The following is an 18,162-nucleotide window of genomic DNA, read 5'->3' on the forward strand; positions in this document are numbered from 1 at the left end:
CAAAATAAAACATTACAATAAATGATTTTTTTTTTAAATTTAGTTTTTTAATTTTATTTCCGGCTCTTTTTTTTTAAATAGATATAGCGAGCAAACGAGCAGGCGGGTCACCTGATGTTAAGTGATTACCGCCGCCCATGAACATTTGCAGCACCAAAGGAGCCGCCGATGCGTTGCCGGCCTTTTAGGAATTTGTTGGTCCGCCCCTTGAATAACCCCATGTTATAATCTAGTGAGAACACCGCCCTATAGCCGCCGCCGCGCGTCTTTTCAGTAGAAGCAGCTTTCCAAACCAGTTAGAGGTAGAATGCCAGACAGCATATTCACATGCTTGGCAGTTGCCACTTAGTATTGGCATTTTGCAGGGAAAATTGAACAGCAGTAACTGAATAACAAATTTTGTGTAGGAAAATTTACTAGACTATTTAGTTTTTAGAGAATTACGAATAGCAGCAATTTCAAACAGACATTTATTAAAATACCTACTTCGCATGAATTTGAAATGAACAAGTCTCAAACAAGTGCTTTTAACCCGCTCTACTGAATGTAAGACTACGAAGTTGTATGGACGTGACTATTGGACTATTGGACTATGGTCAAAGTTGTGGGCGGCCAGCGGCTTAGAGTTAGTTAAAGTTAGCTAATGTGCAATTACCGAGTGGTTGTAGCAAGACAATCGGATCAGTGCGCTTGCATTGTGTCTGGGTAGGACTAATGCCTCGCTTGAATTGAGTGCTTACTTGAACAAGTACCTTACAATACTTTAGTATTGAAAAAAATGATGCCTGCAACTTCATCCGGATTTAAGCTCCCGTGGGAAATCATTGTTTTCCCGGTAAAAAAATAGCCTATGCAGGTATTTAACTATCCATGCCAAAATCAGGTCGATCCGTTACTCTAATGCGGCGTGATTAAGGACGAACTAACAAATAGACACATTTTTGCATTCATAGTATGTGTAGTTAAGCCTTTGTTGAACCAATTACAAATGTATGTGTCCTCTAGACAGTTGTATTGCATTTGGACTGCATGCTGACTGAAATTTCAGTTGAGGTTCTTATTGCGCAGTCCACGAATAGTCGGCATGCAGTCAGCGTGCACGACGTGCAGTACGTGCTCAATAATATGGACATTACAGATAGTCTGGCTAATTCTGTTGTACATAATCCGCAGGGATATCTATATATTTAGACCTGTCATTTGAGTTTAGTTTAGATATTATGTGTAAAAGAATAAGGCCACAATATTAGAAAATGGAAAGTATGATGACAGTTGTTTAGAAAGACTCTCCATATATTCAAGTGAGGCTCCATTAGGGATTTGTGTTTGCCGCTAACATTCTCAACTCACGCAAGTGGTTTACGCGCTTGAATGAGCAACCGCAAATAGCTTGTCGCTACTAGACTACAACATGGCTACAATGTATTTACATAGTACTTAAGTTACACACACTAACTACGAGTATGGCCACTTGCTTACTAAGTTGGTTCGAAACATTCACAACCTGTAGTCGATTTATTACTATAGAGGATTGCTAAAATCAACTAGTTTTACAATATAACAGGTGTTATAAGGACCAATATCCATTGGGTACTTTTACAACTTTTACAGCTAAGTATGAAGTAAATTATAGTATCATGTATCATGCATGCTCAATCTGTTCGAGTCCTATAAACCGCAGATATGGCACGTTTTTTTTTAAATTGTTCGCTTTGTTGCCTAATTTCTTGATTTGAGGATCGCGAAGCCGAGTTTCCATTCCATTCGCGCGTAAAATGTGTAGATCATGTAGATGTAGTTTCCTAGTAGGTAGACTGGAGTGAATGTTAGACTTCTCACATTTTTGCTAAAAAATCAGTTTCGTTATGACCCCATCAACTGATATGCTTTCGGTATTGAAAATGTTTGAATTTGTTAGTGATTCTCTCAAATTGATAAAGTGTTAGGTTTAGCTGTGTAGTTTGATTTTAATGTAGTTTGTAACGATGGGGCTGGCATATAGGTCCCCTATAAAAGCCTTTAAAAAAATTTTGATTAAAAAAAGACTGATATACGATGCTTTTAGTTAAAGATTTTTAACAAATTAGTACGCGGGCCGCGGCAGAAAATAATGTACATCGGGCTTTAGAACGACATTTCGGTTTTGTAGAGCGTTGCCTCTATGCTGTAATGTATGTATCTAGTATTCTCTACAAATCCGCTATCTCCTTCTACAGGTCAATGTACATTATTGTCTACCGCGTATTGTACGATGTCGTAACTACCCTCAACTTTTAGTTAAGAATTTATAAAAAATCAATATGAAATCACGGTAATTAGATCTAAGTAAGTAGATACTCACGTAACAACCTCCTAGCCCTGTGGACTGTTTGCGATTATCAGTGAACTTGAATGTCGGCTGATACTGCTTGATGATTTTATGAAAAATCTTATCGCAGCTAACGAAGCGTGCGGTGAACACCGGCCTTACGCGTACTAATTACATTGCAGATATTGATTTACACAATGAGCTGTTTACCATAGAGATGTAGATCTCATGCATTAGATTTAAAATTCCCCACTTAATCTAATAAATCAACGTCCACAGCTAGACATAGGTCTCTTATAGACTAGGGGCTTCCATATGCCACGGTCTTGCGCCCCTTGAATCTAGCGGCTCGCTGCGACTCGTTTAATATCGCCTGTTTACCTGGGGGGGGGGGCTTCCACCGCTGTGTTTTCCAGTGTGAATTGGGACCTTGGGACCCCAACATGTATCAATTTTTAGCTATAAGCATAGCTCTCTTCATCGCCCACTGAAAGACTCTGAGCTTCCTTATGAGCCTCACTTCACCCATGCCATTTAATATACAGAGATATATTGTTTTATCCGTTTTACTCTAGTTACGAGTGGCCTAGCTGCATAGTAACCGCACCCTACCGGCAAAGCCGTGCCGCCAAGCCATTTAGCGTTCCGGTACGATGCCGTGTAGAAACCAAAGGGTTTAATAAAAACTGCCATACTCCTTCCAGGTTAACCCGCTCCCACCTTAGACTGCATCGTCACTTACCATCAGGTGAGATTGCAGTCAAGGGCTAACTAGTATCTGAATAAAAAAAAAAACTGTTATTATGTTCAGTCTATTTTTACAACTTTGCCTTTGCTATTGCTGATATTAGCTATCGACGGTTAAAGTTTTACAACAAATGTGTATCTAAAGTTGGTACCGCATAAATCAAACATCCGGTCCGCAAAGCCCCCGATGACTTTAGGAGACACGTATCCTTGTCGATAGGATAAATAGAGGTTCAAGGCTATAACGCGTTTAAAGTAACAACAGGAAAGTCAATATCGTGTCAATTGTACCAGCTTTCCGAACCAGTGGTAAATTAAATTATTTGATGATTCCAAAGCACTTGTAAAAGTATACTTGAATAAAAATATATTCTACTAGCTTATGCTCCCGACTTCGTCCGCGTGGACTACACAAATTTCAAACCCTTATTTCACCCCCTTAGGGATTGAGTTTTCAAAAATCCTTTCTTAGCGGATGCCTAACGTCATAACAGCTATCTGCATGCCAAATTTTAATCCGATCCGTCCAGTAGTTTGAGCTGTGCGTTGATAGATCAGTCAGTCAGTCAGTCAGTCAGTCAGTCACCTTTTCTTTTAATATATACAGATTCTATTCTAATAATTGTCTCTTGAAAATTACGGTCTGCAAGGAAAATGCTCTTCATACCTCATCATCATCATCATCATCATGGGTGTCCTCTCAGAACAACAAATGCAAATTAAACATTTCAAACTTCGAGCTGTATGCTAATAAATGTCAGTTAGTCAGTTTCCCTATTTTTGTTATTATAGTTCCATTAAATAAAACAAAACGTTTTTCTAGAAATCAGTGATAATGTGAAGTCCGAGAAGAGAATTCTTTACAAGTCCATCGAATAAGTTTGTGTGCAGAAAATCTGTTTATAGAGTCAGCTGTTGTCCTGCACATACCTCATATTTGATATGTTATAAGGCGAGCAAGCAGTTGTGAAAGCTCACTATATTTCCCCTGAGACTGCTTGAAATCGCTGAGTAAAATTACAGGAAATGCTTGAAGTAGCTAGTTATAATAAAGATGCATTTTCGCGCTAACCTACTTAAAACTAATGCTTTGACGGTGAAAGAAAACATCGCGAGGAAAGCTGCATGCCTGAGAGTTTTCCTACTGTTCTGAAAAATGTGTGATTTGTGTGCTTTGGCACATTTGACTCATGGTAAACTGTAGCCTAGCCCTTCTTATTTTGAAAAAAAAACCCGGCCAAGTGCGAGTCAGGCTCGCGCAACGAGGGTTGCATAATTCAGTCGTATTTTTTCGACATTTTGCACGATAATTAAAAACAATGATGCATAAAAATAAATAAAAATCTGTTTTAGAATGCACAGGTGAAGACCTTTCATATGATACCCTACTTGATATAGATCTTACTTCGAAAATTGAAAATACTAATTATTAGTTCATGACCACAATTTAATTTTTTTTGTGTGATGTAACCACAAATTCACGTTTTTCAGATTTTTCCCCGAATGTCTGCTATAAGACCTACCTACCTGCCAAATTTCATGATTCTAGGTCAACGGGAAGTACCCTGTAGGTTTCTTGACAGGCCGACAGACAGACAGACAGACAACAAAGTGATCCTATAAGGGTTCCGTTTTTCCTTTTGAGGTACGGAACCCTAAAAAGACCCGTGCACTACTGTGGATTGGCGGTAGGTTGATATTATGATGCAGTTAGATTTTTTTCGCGTTTTGTTTGTAGTGTCTTATCAGTATTACACCATGTATAGAATTAGAGCCTAAGTTTGATCGAGGTTAGAGGATTAATAGAGCAGCTTGTACTATTTGTATAGAACAGAACTTCATTGTGGATTGTCTGCTATGAGATCTCTTAACCGCCTCTAGACGTCGCGACAATGCGCTAGCAGTCGATAAGTGATATTGCATCAAGAACTGAATACTATTGAATTGAATATCCATTGTTATGCGGCGACTTGGAAATATCTTTATAGTACGCGACTGGTCGAGATGGCAATCGGGGTATGAGGCGGGAGGACGTCCCGCGCACGTCGCCCGCGTTCTCCCGCACCGAGTCTGCGGGGCGTCCCTCTCGATCTGTCACGTACTATAGATTGCTCTTAGCTACTAAATATCTACTAGGTTGATGACATGCCTTTGTAGTCTGTACGTGTGTATTTTAATCTATATCCCTATATCCATACCAATATTATTAATGCAAAAATGTGTCTGTCTGTCTGTTTGCTAGCTTTTCATGGCCCACCCGTTTGAACAATATTGATGCCACAGAGTACAGAGATAAGTATAGCTTGCATCTCGTCTACTCATGGACAGGCTACTTTTTGTCTCGCAAAATCAAAGAGTTCCCACGGGACTATAGCACAGGTTTACGATATTATAATATCGTAAACCTGTGACTACATCAGCTGTAATCACGTGTTATTAAGACTGTAAGTTACACTAATTAATAGTTAATACTTACAAGTTACAACATTGTTATTAAAAAAATGTACTTTGCTTGCTTGATTGATTGTTAGTTTTTGTCGTAAGTGAATAGGTACCTAATGGGGCCGAATCTCTTGTACACTATGTCTCAAATAAACTAAATTAACAGTAGGGCGATTGTCTAAAACCTGCATCAATCATTATTACATTCTCAATTGGCTGAATTTGTGCGATTCTTGTTGCAACAATGCATTGTAGCCAATAGTGAGTGAGCGTTAACCAATCAGAGATGATTGCGATATTTCATGGCTATAACTAATACATTGTTGGTAAATTTCCAAAAGGTTAAAGTATGACAATGTTAAATTTAAACATTTTCGTCCCTCTGAAAACTTCAGCTTTGTGTTCATGATCACAAAATTTTACTTATTTTGAAAGTGGGCTGAAATTTCCTTTGTGTTTTACAAGCCCTAGATAATTTTGGTCAAGAGGTTTAGAAAATGGGGCAGCTATTATTTTAATAGTAGGTGTATACTTACCTATTAAAACAATAAATTGTCTGATTCTTTTATTATCCAGATACAAGTTAGCCCTTGACTGCAATCTCACGTGGTAGTAAGTGATGATGCAGTCTAAGATGGAAGCGGGCTAACCCGGAAAGGGTATGTCAGTTTTTATTCCATTATTCCATTCCAAGTTGAGCAATTTGTATTTACAAGACCATTAAAGTTAGAGGAAAACTTAATGATTGCGCTTCACGTCAAAACAATTACTTACTCCAAGTGGAACGGAAGTTCGGTAAAAAGAAACGACCTGCGAGTCGTTTTCGCTAAATTGCAATTTGTTGTTAAAAGTTCCATTTGCAGTTTAAATTGGCGTTGCAACTTGCAACCTAGTTTGAAGTCCAGAACGTAGAGATTTCACGCGCGGGCTTTAACTAATACAGAGTTTGTTTGTCTGTAATTAATATTAAACCATGGCGTGCTGCCTTTTCCTACTCTATTATTACGATGACAGTTTTTTTTAAATTAATATCATACCAATTTATTAAATATATAGAAACACCGACTGCCCCTAAGCTAAGTATACATTTGTGTTTCAGGCGACAGTGCGCTCCTTAAATTGATAATTCGTTCTATTCAAAAGAAAGGAAATCTGCCGGGAAGGAAGCCGGTGCGGACTATCTGCGACAGGTAGAGATGGCAATCGGAGTTTGAGGCGCGGGGGGACGCCACGGACACCCGCAGGTCACCCGCGCTCGCCTATTTTAAGTTTGCGTAATAATTATCACCACTATATTTTACAAATACGACACTTTCTGTTCTCATTGGTCTTAGACTTGGCGCCACAATAAACCAGCCTCACCGTTGCCACTGCGGTGACTGCGTTGACGCCTTCGGCCACCATGGGCTCTCCTGTTCGAGAAGCGCTGGACGCTTCTCCCGCCATAGTACCCTTAACGACATCATCCGGAGGTCCCTTGCCACCGCCCATGTGCCAGCTGTACTAGAACCTATTGGTTTGGCACGTAGCGATGGCAAGAGACCTGATGGTATGACGCTCGTACCGTGGAAGATGGGCAGGTCGCTTGTTTGGGATGCAACTTGTGTAGACACTTTAGCTGCATCCCACATTCAGGCGACCTCCTCTATGGCGGGTGCAGCGGCCATCAGCGCCGAACAGGCCAAGAGGCGCAAATATGAAAACCTCGATGGGAGCTTCGTATTCGTGCCTTTTGGTGTGGAGACCTTGGGGCCGTGGGGCCCGGGGGCTCGAGCTCTTTTTGAAGAAATTGCGAAAAGAGTTATCGAGTCAACCGGGGACCCGAGAGCTGGCAGCTACCTTGGTCAAAGAATTAGTTTGGCCATCCAAAGGGGTAATGCTGCCAGCATCTTGGGTACAATGCCTCGCTGCGGTGGTCTCGATGAGGTTTTAGATTTAATTTAATTTATTTTAGTTTTAATTTAATGTTGTTTTTTTTAGATTTAAGTTTATTAATAGTTTATTTAAATAATTTGGTATCCGTGCAGCATTTTTATGTGGAAACCGAAAACTAAATATAATCACTATCCATATTATAAATGCGAAAGAATTTTACAAATCCAACATCTGACTAACAAAAAGAGTAATTTATTACCTATTTTGAATAAATCATTTGACTTTGACTTTGACTTTGCACGCACCGGTTTAGTATGGGGGCTGTGCGAATGTGCGGGGCGTTCCTCCCAGATTGCCTCTACTTTTTTGATGACTAACTTAAAAGTCCTTGACTGCAATTTCACGTGGTGGTAAAATGTCAAAAACTCAAAACTGGACTAGATGATGCATGCCTGCGTGGATACAGGTTTTAAAAATCCAGCGAGAACTTTTTGATTTTCCGGAATAAAAAGTAGCTATTATGTGTTATTTCAGTTCATAAAATTAATTCAATTCAGAAATAACTAACATCTATTCAAGCACAGCCTTTTTTTAATCCAATCCAATTAGAAGTCCAGGCTATTTATCCTGTGTAACCAGAACGCTGGCACTACTGGAACGCTGCCTGTCCAAATAGAGACAGACCATCTGCATATATACTTACATCTGTTTTCTATATCGGTACCTACCACAAACCTAACAATAAATTAATTATACCTACGTAAACTAGTAGCTAGTTTGTTTTGATTATAAGTAAGTACTTTAGGAAAAGCTTTAGGAATAAATCTGAAGAATGCAGATACTAAAAAAAGGGACGTTAGTCAATAACAAACACGAATTCAGGCCGTTCGTAGATTTTCGTAGAACAACAAACTGGAGGCTTTTCCCACGTTTGGTTGAAGTGTGCTCGAGTTCCCACAAAGAAAGTCATACCGATTATTCAAGTAGGTAATATGGCCATGAAAGATGATAATATTTAGATAGTGAAACTGAACTTTGGCGTCGTCGATCCTTCAGACATAGTTCTGAATAATGTTCTCCTAACCGAATTCCGGCCACGGCAGTCAATCTCGTCGGAGACTAAACAACTATGTGGAGATGTTATAGTGCACAAGTATGTGTACAAACACAGTTGCACCCTCTATTCACTCACTCTCATAGTCCGGTGGGACGGCAATCCGACACGACCGGCGAGAGATCAGGCACAAGAACAGCGTCTTTGCGCTGATCTTGTGCTCCCTGATGCACAGGGGTGTAACACAGTTAACTTTTTAACTCCCGGCTAGTACTGAAAATTTCTTGACAAAAAATCTAAGGTTTTGGCCCTATCGGGAAATCAACCCCGTCACCTCACTATCCGCAACCGAATAAGCTAGCCACTTAACCAACAAGGTATGTGAATACAATTCTAGCTAAATGAAAAAGCAATGATAAGGTCTGGGTTGTGGCCTAGAAGATGAGTATTCACTCTTTCCTTGAAGGTATTTAGGTTAGAGCTACGTCACGTCACCGGAAACATGGACGCCGGAAGGGCATTCCACACCTTAGCGGTTTGAATCAGAAACGTAACGTTTTGTAAGTAGATTGGATGTTGACCACACAATGGTGCGAATGTTCGAGGTTTCTCGCTGTGCTTAGCATGCAAACTTTGTAATCTTGCGAAAGAACTTAGAATTTTATTAACAACTAGCTTATGCTCGCGACTTCGTCCGCGTGGACTACAGAAATTTCAAACCCTTATTTCACCCCCTTAGGGGTTGAATTTTCAAAAATCCTTTCTTAGCGGATGCCTACGTCATAATAGCTATCTGCATGCCAAATTTCAGTTCGATCCGTCCAGTAGTTTGAGCTGTGCGCTGATAGATCAGTCAGTCAGTCAGTTAGTCACCTTTTCCTTTTATATATTTAGATAAGTTTATTATGTAAGAAACACAAAGGTAAGAAAAAAACAATAAGGTAAGAAAAGAACAGTAAGAAAACATACAACAAAAAACAAAAAAAAGGCAAAAAAGTAAGAAAACATACAACACAACACATACAACCACGGACCATCCACAGACTTATATTTTCTACTTCGTGCATACAACCATACACTGTTAGTGCTTGACCTCTCTCATTTGATTACGACCACAGTGCTTAGTGGTAAGCACTGTGGTCTTATTAGTGGGAGGTCCCGGGTTCGATTCCTGGCAGGGGTTTGGAATTTTATAATTTCTAAATTTCTGGTCTGGTCTGGTGGGAGGCTTTGGCCGTGGCTAGTTTGGCACGCCTTTGCTGGTAGGGTGGTCCCTACCAGCAAAGCCGTGCCGCCAAGCGATTTAGCGTTCCGGTACGATGCCGTGTAGAAACCAAAGGTGCATGGGTAATAAAAACTGCCATACCCCTTCCAGGTTAGCCCGTTTCCATCTTAGACTGATAAGTGTATCCTAAGGAACGATTTCCCTATCTGTACTTATGTCAGTGCGTCCAAAACATGTGAAGGATGGTATGTAGAACAGGCAATGTCCAGGTAAGATAAATCCTTTGACCAGAGATAATATATTCATAGCTTCACTAAAATATTATTCGTGCGCAGTAGAACTAATCGAGTTTAGGGTATATCGTTGAAATACTATACATATTTTACTAGCAGATGCCCGTAAATTCGTTCGCGTGGATTTAGTTTTTTTGATCCCGTGAGAACTAATACAATGAACCAAAAGCTTAGTTTGCTATAATCCGATGAAACAGATCAAATCTGTGTGCACCACCCGCCCTCCTACTGCCAAACATGCAGGAAAACCAGCCACCAGGCTTTTTCAATAATTGTAATTGTGGATTGTAAGGTCTACATCTCCTGAGGATGCTCCGTTGTATTTATGCTTACCTACTTTATTAGGGAAATCGATATAAATAAAAGGAAATGACTGATATTACTGCTGGGTTTAGAAACTTGAGATTTTGTTTAATATTCCTTTCTTAGTGGACTATAAAACTAAGAAAGTATTTTTAAGCCGGGGATCGACTAGTACCTAATTATTTAGTCATAGTAGTACTACAACAAGATTAGATTATGATTTAAGATGACTTGGATCTGCAGGGATTTGAAGACGTGATATCCACGAACTGTACAAACTTAAAATATGTTTCGTGGTTGATTTATTATGCTCTGGAGAAATTGGTGAGATTGTTTCAAGAAAACTTTCATTTAAATTACGAAAACAAAAATATGGAACGTATAACAGTGCATTTATTTATTTATTTTATTATTTACTAGCTGATTCTCGCGACTTCATACGCGTGGATTTAGATTTTCAAAAATTCCATGGGAACTCTTTGATTTTCCGGTATAATAAGTATCCTATGCCACTCTCCAATAAGTTTTCAACTGTATCCATACAAAAAATCAGGTCAATCCATTGTTCCGTTGCGGCGTGATTGAAGGACAAACCAACAAACCAGTAAACCAACAAACAAACACACTTTCGCATTTATAATATGAAGTAGGTAGTGATGTACCAAAAATTGTAGTCACATAGTAATAACTAATAATGAAGTCGACATTGAAACTACAACTTTACTTACTTATAATTTGAATTATTAAAATAATTTAGCCATTTTTATGAACATAATAATGTAAATATTTTTTGGAGTATCCAAATGTATCAAATAAAATTAATCTACCGAATATCCAGTAAAGTGGCAATGCGTGAAACAAACAACTCGAAGCACTCGGACACGGACGTTGCATACGTCCGGGTCCTAAGGTACTGAAATGGCAAATCCACTTCGGGAAAAATAGTTTTGGGTGGTCTTCAACTAGTTGAACTTTAGAACCCAACAGATTCACTGGGAGCATCTAGACAAGCAGTCCAAAACTTTTACTGTGAAAATCCTGGCAAGAAACCTGTCTTCCGGTGGACGTCTAGCTGTTGAAATGATGACCACGAATTAATACGACGAAATAATGTATCTATTGCGCAAAGAGAATTAAGAAAGGATTAGCAAAAAGGCAGGTCTAAAACGTCTCTATCGTTGAGACCGACAAAACATCACGTAGGTATGAGTGACAGAGACAACGCTTTAAAAAGCCGAAGTGTCATTCTAAAGGTCGATATTTCTTGCCGTAGCCACTGTAGTGGAGGTTCACCCGACGTGGAACGCCTATTTGATTGAAACAAATATACCGCCATTGAATAGAAATGTCAAAATCACAACCCCTACTATACGAGTTGATTATGAAATTGAAATGTTTATCAATAAGGTAAACAATTACCAAATCACCGCAGCGCTAGCCAACCGCAAATGTGATAAATTTCAGTGCAGTTCGCTTCCAATCAATTTATTTACTCGGTAGCTTATATTCGGTTCCTATCAAATAATAAGTACACAGGACCATTGTGATGAGAAAATTCACACGTGACCTAGTAATTTAATAGTTTTTACTGCAGATGAATAAAAATACTCTTTCTCGGTTCCTTTCGCCAAATTTTGTCAGGGAAACATCATTTAAGACCACCTTAGCTTGCTTTTAATGTGTACAGTTCTTGCAAATCACGAAGGTGAGTGAACTTTACTTGTGGTTACGTCGTATACACGGACATTAAGTACGTGTGCGTGCACGTCGGACCAATCAGTCGCGAGCAAGCGCTCGCAAAACGCATACATTTACTGTATTATTTACGTATACCGATACGACTTAAACACAAGCATGAGGCACTCGCCTTCGTGAAATGCAAGAACTAGATTTCGTTGTTTTGCTTTTTATATATTTTGTACAATGACGTATTCAATAAAAATTCTTATCATTAATTTTAGTAAATTAAAAGTTTGAAAGTTATTTCGGTTCTTTTTTTATAAATTTTCTATTTCTATATCATTTTTGTTATGAAACAGGATTTCATACGAGTACTGATAACAATTCAAGTTTCACATACAAAAAAGGGTCAAATGGAACGAGTAGCGTAGCGGCAAATTTTCAAAGGGATCTTAAATCTGCGGCTGCAGTACCTCTTTCGTATTTTGTTCCATGTATTATTATAAGCTTTTACAATACGGGTCTTTGCTTTTCCTGTTGGGTGAACCTTATTTTCAGTCACGTAAAAACATATTTATGTCGGTCGGTAGGTACATGGTTCGTACGCAGTAGGTACGCACTCTCGGTTTCTATTCACTTACTTCTATTCATTAAAAGCCTTTAAATATTATTATGAAAATTAATCTAAGGAAACTACCACGATTTTTTTACAAAGTTTTGTGCACGAAATAACTGGTGTCAAATATGTACCTAGGCCATATCAACATATTATGTACAATTATTCATACCGCTGGGTCTAGAAACTTTTATGCCTGAGATTTTTCAACTATAGGGTTTCTCCGTAACGTAGAATACGTATATTTGAAAGTGTAAATTAATAAATATGTTTGTTTGCCCTTTTTAGGGTTCCGTACCTCAAAAGGAAAAACGGAACCCATATAGGATCACTTTGTTGTCTGTCTGTCTGTCCGTCTGTCTGTCAAAAAACCTACAGGGTACTTCCCGTTGACCTAGAATCATGAAATTTGGCAGGTAGGTAGATCTTATAGCTCGCTTTAGGGGAAAAATCTGAAAACTGTGAATTTGTGGTCACATCACACAAAAAAAATTAAATTGTGGTCATAAACTAATAATTAGTATTTTCAATTTTCGAACTAAGATAACTATATCAAATGGGCTATCATATTAAAATGCTTCACGTGTGGATTCTAAAACAGTTTTTTATTTATTTTGATGAATCATAGTTTTTGATTTATTGTGCAAAATGTCGAAAAAATATGCGACTGTACTACGGAACCCTGGGTGAGCGAGCCTGACTCGCACTTGGCCGGTTTTTTTAAATAAAAATGCCGAGCAAACGAGCAGGCGGGTCACCTGATGTTAAGTGATTACCGCGGCTCATGAACATTTGCAGTACCAGAGGAACCAGCAATGCATTGCCAGCCTTTCAGAAATTTGTTAGTCCGCCGCGCCTCTTGAATAACCCCATGTTGTATTCTAATGGGAACACCGCCGAATGGAGTTGATTCCACAGTTTGCAAATGCGTGGAAAAAATTATCTGGCACAACGGGTGGTCGAAGTGCTCCAGACGCCCAGGTGGTGACTGGTGAGGGGGAAATTGACCGTGTTTAATATTTTCCAAGTGAAGTTGGTAACATATTTTAATATAACGGCTACATACCACGATTAATTTGATGATTTTATTTGTCGATATTTCGACCCAATTGCACGTGTCATTATTCTACATTAAAATATGTCGTTAAACCACGAAATAAAGTTAGTAACTAAAACTTAAAATATTTGAAACATTTCAGTAAACGTTTAAATCCACTAACGTACATAGAGCTACTTTCCGGAACGTTTGGCACAGTCCGATTGAACAAAATTTCGTCCACAAACTCTCAAATATTACGAAAGCACGAAGGTTAAGTAAGTATATTTTCCAACTTTTCCATTTAAGTCCTCTAAACTTTCCTGGAATTGTCTTCCAAGTAGTTATTAGTCACAGGAAAATAATAATCTGATGATCAATAAAATATAGCTACTTTCATTTTAACGCTAATACTCTAATAGTGAGATGTGCTTCAGAATGAGAAGGGTTTAGGCCTTAGTCCACCACGCTTATCAAGTGCGGTCAAGGTGCAAGTCTTTTGCGGACATGATGACATGCAGATTGTAATAATGATTAATGCATCTTTTTGGGAATTTAACCAGACCAACTCAGCATAGCTTGTACTTGATATTGCATCGTGTGGGGTTTGAACTTGACCTTTGGGATTTTTCATTTCATACGTTAACTTATTGAGCTATTAAGCTTGAACTACGTTGAACTACTTCGTGTCGATAATAAAATAACTGTATTTATATAAATCAAACAAGGTTTTTGTTGTCCTTTCTCGAATTGAGCAAATTCTTTGTTTAACAATAATATGAAATAACTGCTTTAAAAATATAATAAAATCTCGCTAAAGCTCAGTGAATTGTGTGAGAACAAAATACTGACGTTTAAATTTCGTCTTAAAATAACATGTTTTACTTTTACGAGTTGCTTTCGAACGAAAGATATTTAATTTAATTTTACACATTAAACTCGTATCAATTTTGAGTCGTATTTGAAAAGTATGAACAGCAGTTGGTACCTACTTGGAGGATACTCCAATCCTCAACTCTGAAGATAGTGGGACCAGAACCGATCCTTCGTTTTGACGACCTTCCTGGCGCAGTGGTGAGCGCTTTGCTCTTATTAGTGGGAGATTCCGGGTTCGATTACCAGCAAGGGAAATTCGGAATTTAATAATATCAAAATTTTAAAATTCCTTATTTCCCCTCTGCCGGGGTTTCATTTGATGCTATTATGTATTGGTATACCACCAATTTAATAAAGCTTTCTATGTTGTGCTTTTATTATGTTCGATGGATTAAAGTGGTTACATGGCTAATATTCTTTTTTTTCATTTTTAAAGTACCTAATTTCTTCTGTACTGTTTGTACCTATTAGATAGATGGAGAAACTGACCAACTAGACTAGAAGGTACGAGGAAGTGGTTCGCACTGTCTGTACTTATATATAATATTATCTAAATAATAGCAATAAATTTAATTTTCTATCTTAACATTTAATTTTACGGCCATTGCATTTAATTTGGCTTAACAAGGTCAGATTAGCACTTAGGGTATGACCCATTTACACGAATAATGGTTTCCACATCTGAAGCCACACCTGATTGGGCAAAGGGTCCAAATGCGAACTATCTGACTTATTTCTGCAACACACAAAATATCACTGGTAGGATTTGATAACATTTCGTGGAATGAAAAGATTTATCTTCTATAATAGGAAAAGCTGACTAGTCAGTCATGAAGTCAGTCACTAGATGAATAAATAAGTGTAATCAATACTAATCAATATAATAAATACGAAAGTGTGTTTGTTTGTTGGTTTGTCCTTCAATCAGGTCGCAACGGAGCAACGGATTGACGTGATTTTTTTCATGAGTCAAAGACCTGGAGAGTGACATAGGCTACTTTTTATCCCGGAAAATCAACGGGTTCATACAGTTGTTTATGGCATGTGGCGGGTACCACATGCCATAAACAACTGAAGCTAAGATTGAGAACATTTTCGCAACCAGATTTACAACACGTGAATAGAAAAGAAAACTCTTAAATAACAATGTAAGTATTTGCATTGTTTTAGTTGACTGAAATGTGAAATAAGCTAAAACAAATATAAGAATAATTAACTTTAATAAATACAATTTGCAGTTGTTTCCATAATGAATATCCACGCAATTGCATCCACGTGGTAGATTTGTTTGTCAAGATAACAAATACGGTTCATATTTGAGTCAAAACAGATCTGCAGGTTACAATGAACTGAATGACTACCTAAATAAAATTCAACTTGCAATCCCAGGGATGGACATAGACTACTTTTTGTGCCGGAAAATCAAAGAATTCCCACGGTATTTTAAAAAAACCTGAATCCACCTTGCCCAAGTCTCGGCCACCATATTTAATACAGATATAGCTTGCATCACAGTAATGGACATAAGCTACTTTATGTCCCGGAAAACCAAAGAGTTTAATTTAACCTAAAACCAAGCGAACGAAGTCGGTGAATCTTCAAGTTCAATATAAAGTTATCCGTAATAATTCATAAATAGAGCGATTCCCACGGGACGTTTAAAACCTTGAAACCACCTAGACGAAGTCGTGTGCATCATCTAGTCAGTAATATTTAAAGTGGTATGAATGCAAAGCCGATTTATTTAATGCAACTTAGTCAGTCAAATGTGTAATTTACATAAAAACTTATTTACTTATTAACTTTTCAAGTAAAATCTGGAAAATTCGAGGATAAAGTATAATTTTCCGCTCAGTTTCAGCCTGTTCTAATTCGAGCAAAGTTTTCATTCGTAAAAGAATGTAGAATATTGCGAAAGTGGCAATTGAGTTTTTATTTACCGACTTATTCCGTTTAATACCCTCGTGGCCAACTTAAAATGTTATTTTTCGCCGGTTCCAAAAGATTTCAAAGTGAATTATTTTATTTTGGCATTTTGGAATTGGAGCGGTATAACGTGAATAGCGAATAGTTGGTAATTAGCGTAATATTTATAAATGAAAAACTGAATGACAACCACTGGACTTACAAACATAAGAATCCGTATGTCTGTTCTCGCTATAATGTTAGACCCTCACTTACTAAGAATCTAGTTTGATAATTTTAACGCGATTTTTAAAAAGCCATTATCACTTACCTACCATCAGGTGAGATCACAGTCAAGGGCTAACTTTGAGGGTATTAGAATTTAAAAAAAACCTTCACGAGGACGAAGGTTTACCACTAAAAATTAACTCAGTACAGACTAAGTAGTGGAAATTACAACATAATTATAATTTTCGTCGCGTTTCTGCCGTTTATTCGAGAGTTGCAATCGTCGAAAATTATGGAAATAGCAGTTCAGTTTGTGGGTAGGTTACCTACCTCCCTTTATAAAGTTTTCTCGTCAAAATTCTTTTGTAGCTTGTTCAAAATTACATATTTTGCCTTTGTACTTAAAAAAGAGATCCTTCGTTTGAATTTATTTATTTATATAAAAGTACATTGTACGTACGTACTTTTGAAGTTTATTTTACTGACTTATTACGTACTTGCTCTGGCTTCGCACTAATATACTTATTATATTCTTTAGAAAATGTGTTGGGTATAAACACCTATTACAAATTTTCCTCGTGACATGTTCCAAATAATTGTGAAAGCCGCATTGAAATTCACTAAGCACGAAATAATATAACATAGAAACTTTTAGATTGAAATAAGTAATTATGGTAAGAATTACCATAATCTCTTAAATTTTGACAAAATTATTCATTGCATATTATTAGAAATGTAATTAATTTTTCCATAGGTAGGTACATACAATAAACATGTAAATTCAAATCCGACATAGGTACCTACTTATATGTGAATAGCTTATTAACTTTAGCATTCTCTTAAAATTCCAAAATAAAATGTTGACTTTATGAAATCATTTATTATAATGTATATATTATAGAAGTTATTATGATTGGTCTGAAAACGAGCACAGCAAAAACATCGTGTGAATTTTCACACCCGCTCAATTCAGTGGCTTTTATTAAGTATATTTATTTCGATATTGGATGTGATTGCTGAGTAAATAGTTCGTTAAAAACTGGAATATCAAATTTATTTAATTTGTAAGTAGGTACAATAAATATTACCTAAGTACCTCTAGTCTTTTTATAATAATAACTAGCTTATGCCCACGACTTCGTCCGCGTGGACTACACAAATTTTAACCCCCTATTTCCCTCAAAGGGGTTGAGGGACGGGCCTTTCAGCCCGATCCGTCTAGCAGTTTGAGCTGTGCGTTGATGGATCAGTCAGTCACCTTGTCCTTATATAAATATGTATTTAGATTGATTTATACCTACTTTCACGTAGGTACATCTCTTCTTTACCTACATTGAAATTTCACTGGTATACCTATGTAAAAAGTTTATTCCTAAATGTTTGAATAAGATTCTTATACTCTAACCGTAGTGCGGTCCGTCTATCCGCCAGATAATTTTCTGAATGTATGCTCTAGTCTATGTAAACGACAGTACAAAGCTCTATCTTTGCGTCTACATCTAATTTCCTTATCATGGTAAGCCGGTGAGGTTTATTTCTGCTTCTTTATACTTCTGTACCTTTTGTATAAAAGT

The 18,162-nt window shown here is 37.6% G+C and overlaps 1 protein-coding gene across 6 annotated transcripts in view; it reads right to left on the minus strand.

Annotated features, from left to right (window-relative positions):
* Window positions 1-18,162, minus strand: part of Dh31 (diuretic hormone class 2) — a 58,774-nt gene that overhangs the window by 8,322 nt on the left and 32,290 nt on the right. The window contains exon 1 of one of the 6 annotated variants that reach the window (XM_069501955.1): window positions 2,342-2,400. The exons of the other annotated variants lie outside the window; for them this stretch is intronic. The gene's annotated coding sequence lies outside the window, so the exon portion shown is untranslated. Of the gene's footprint in view, window positions 1-2,341; window positions 2,401-18,162 lie in introns of those variants that run through there. 6 annotated transcript variants of the gene reach the window in all.

Source organism: Maniola hyperantus, chromosome 11 (assembly GCF_902806685.2).
Source record: "Maniola hyperantus chromosome 11, iAphHyp1.2, whole genome shotgun sequence".
Lineage (NCBI taxonomy): Eukaryota > Metazoa > Arthropoda > Insecta > Lepidoptera > Nymphalidae > Maniola > Maniola hyperantus.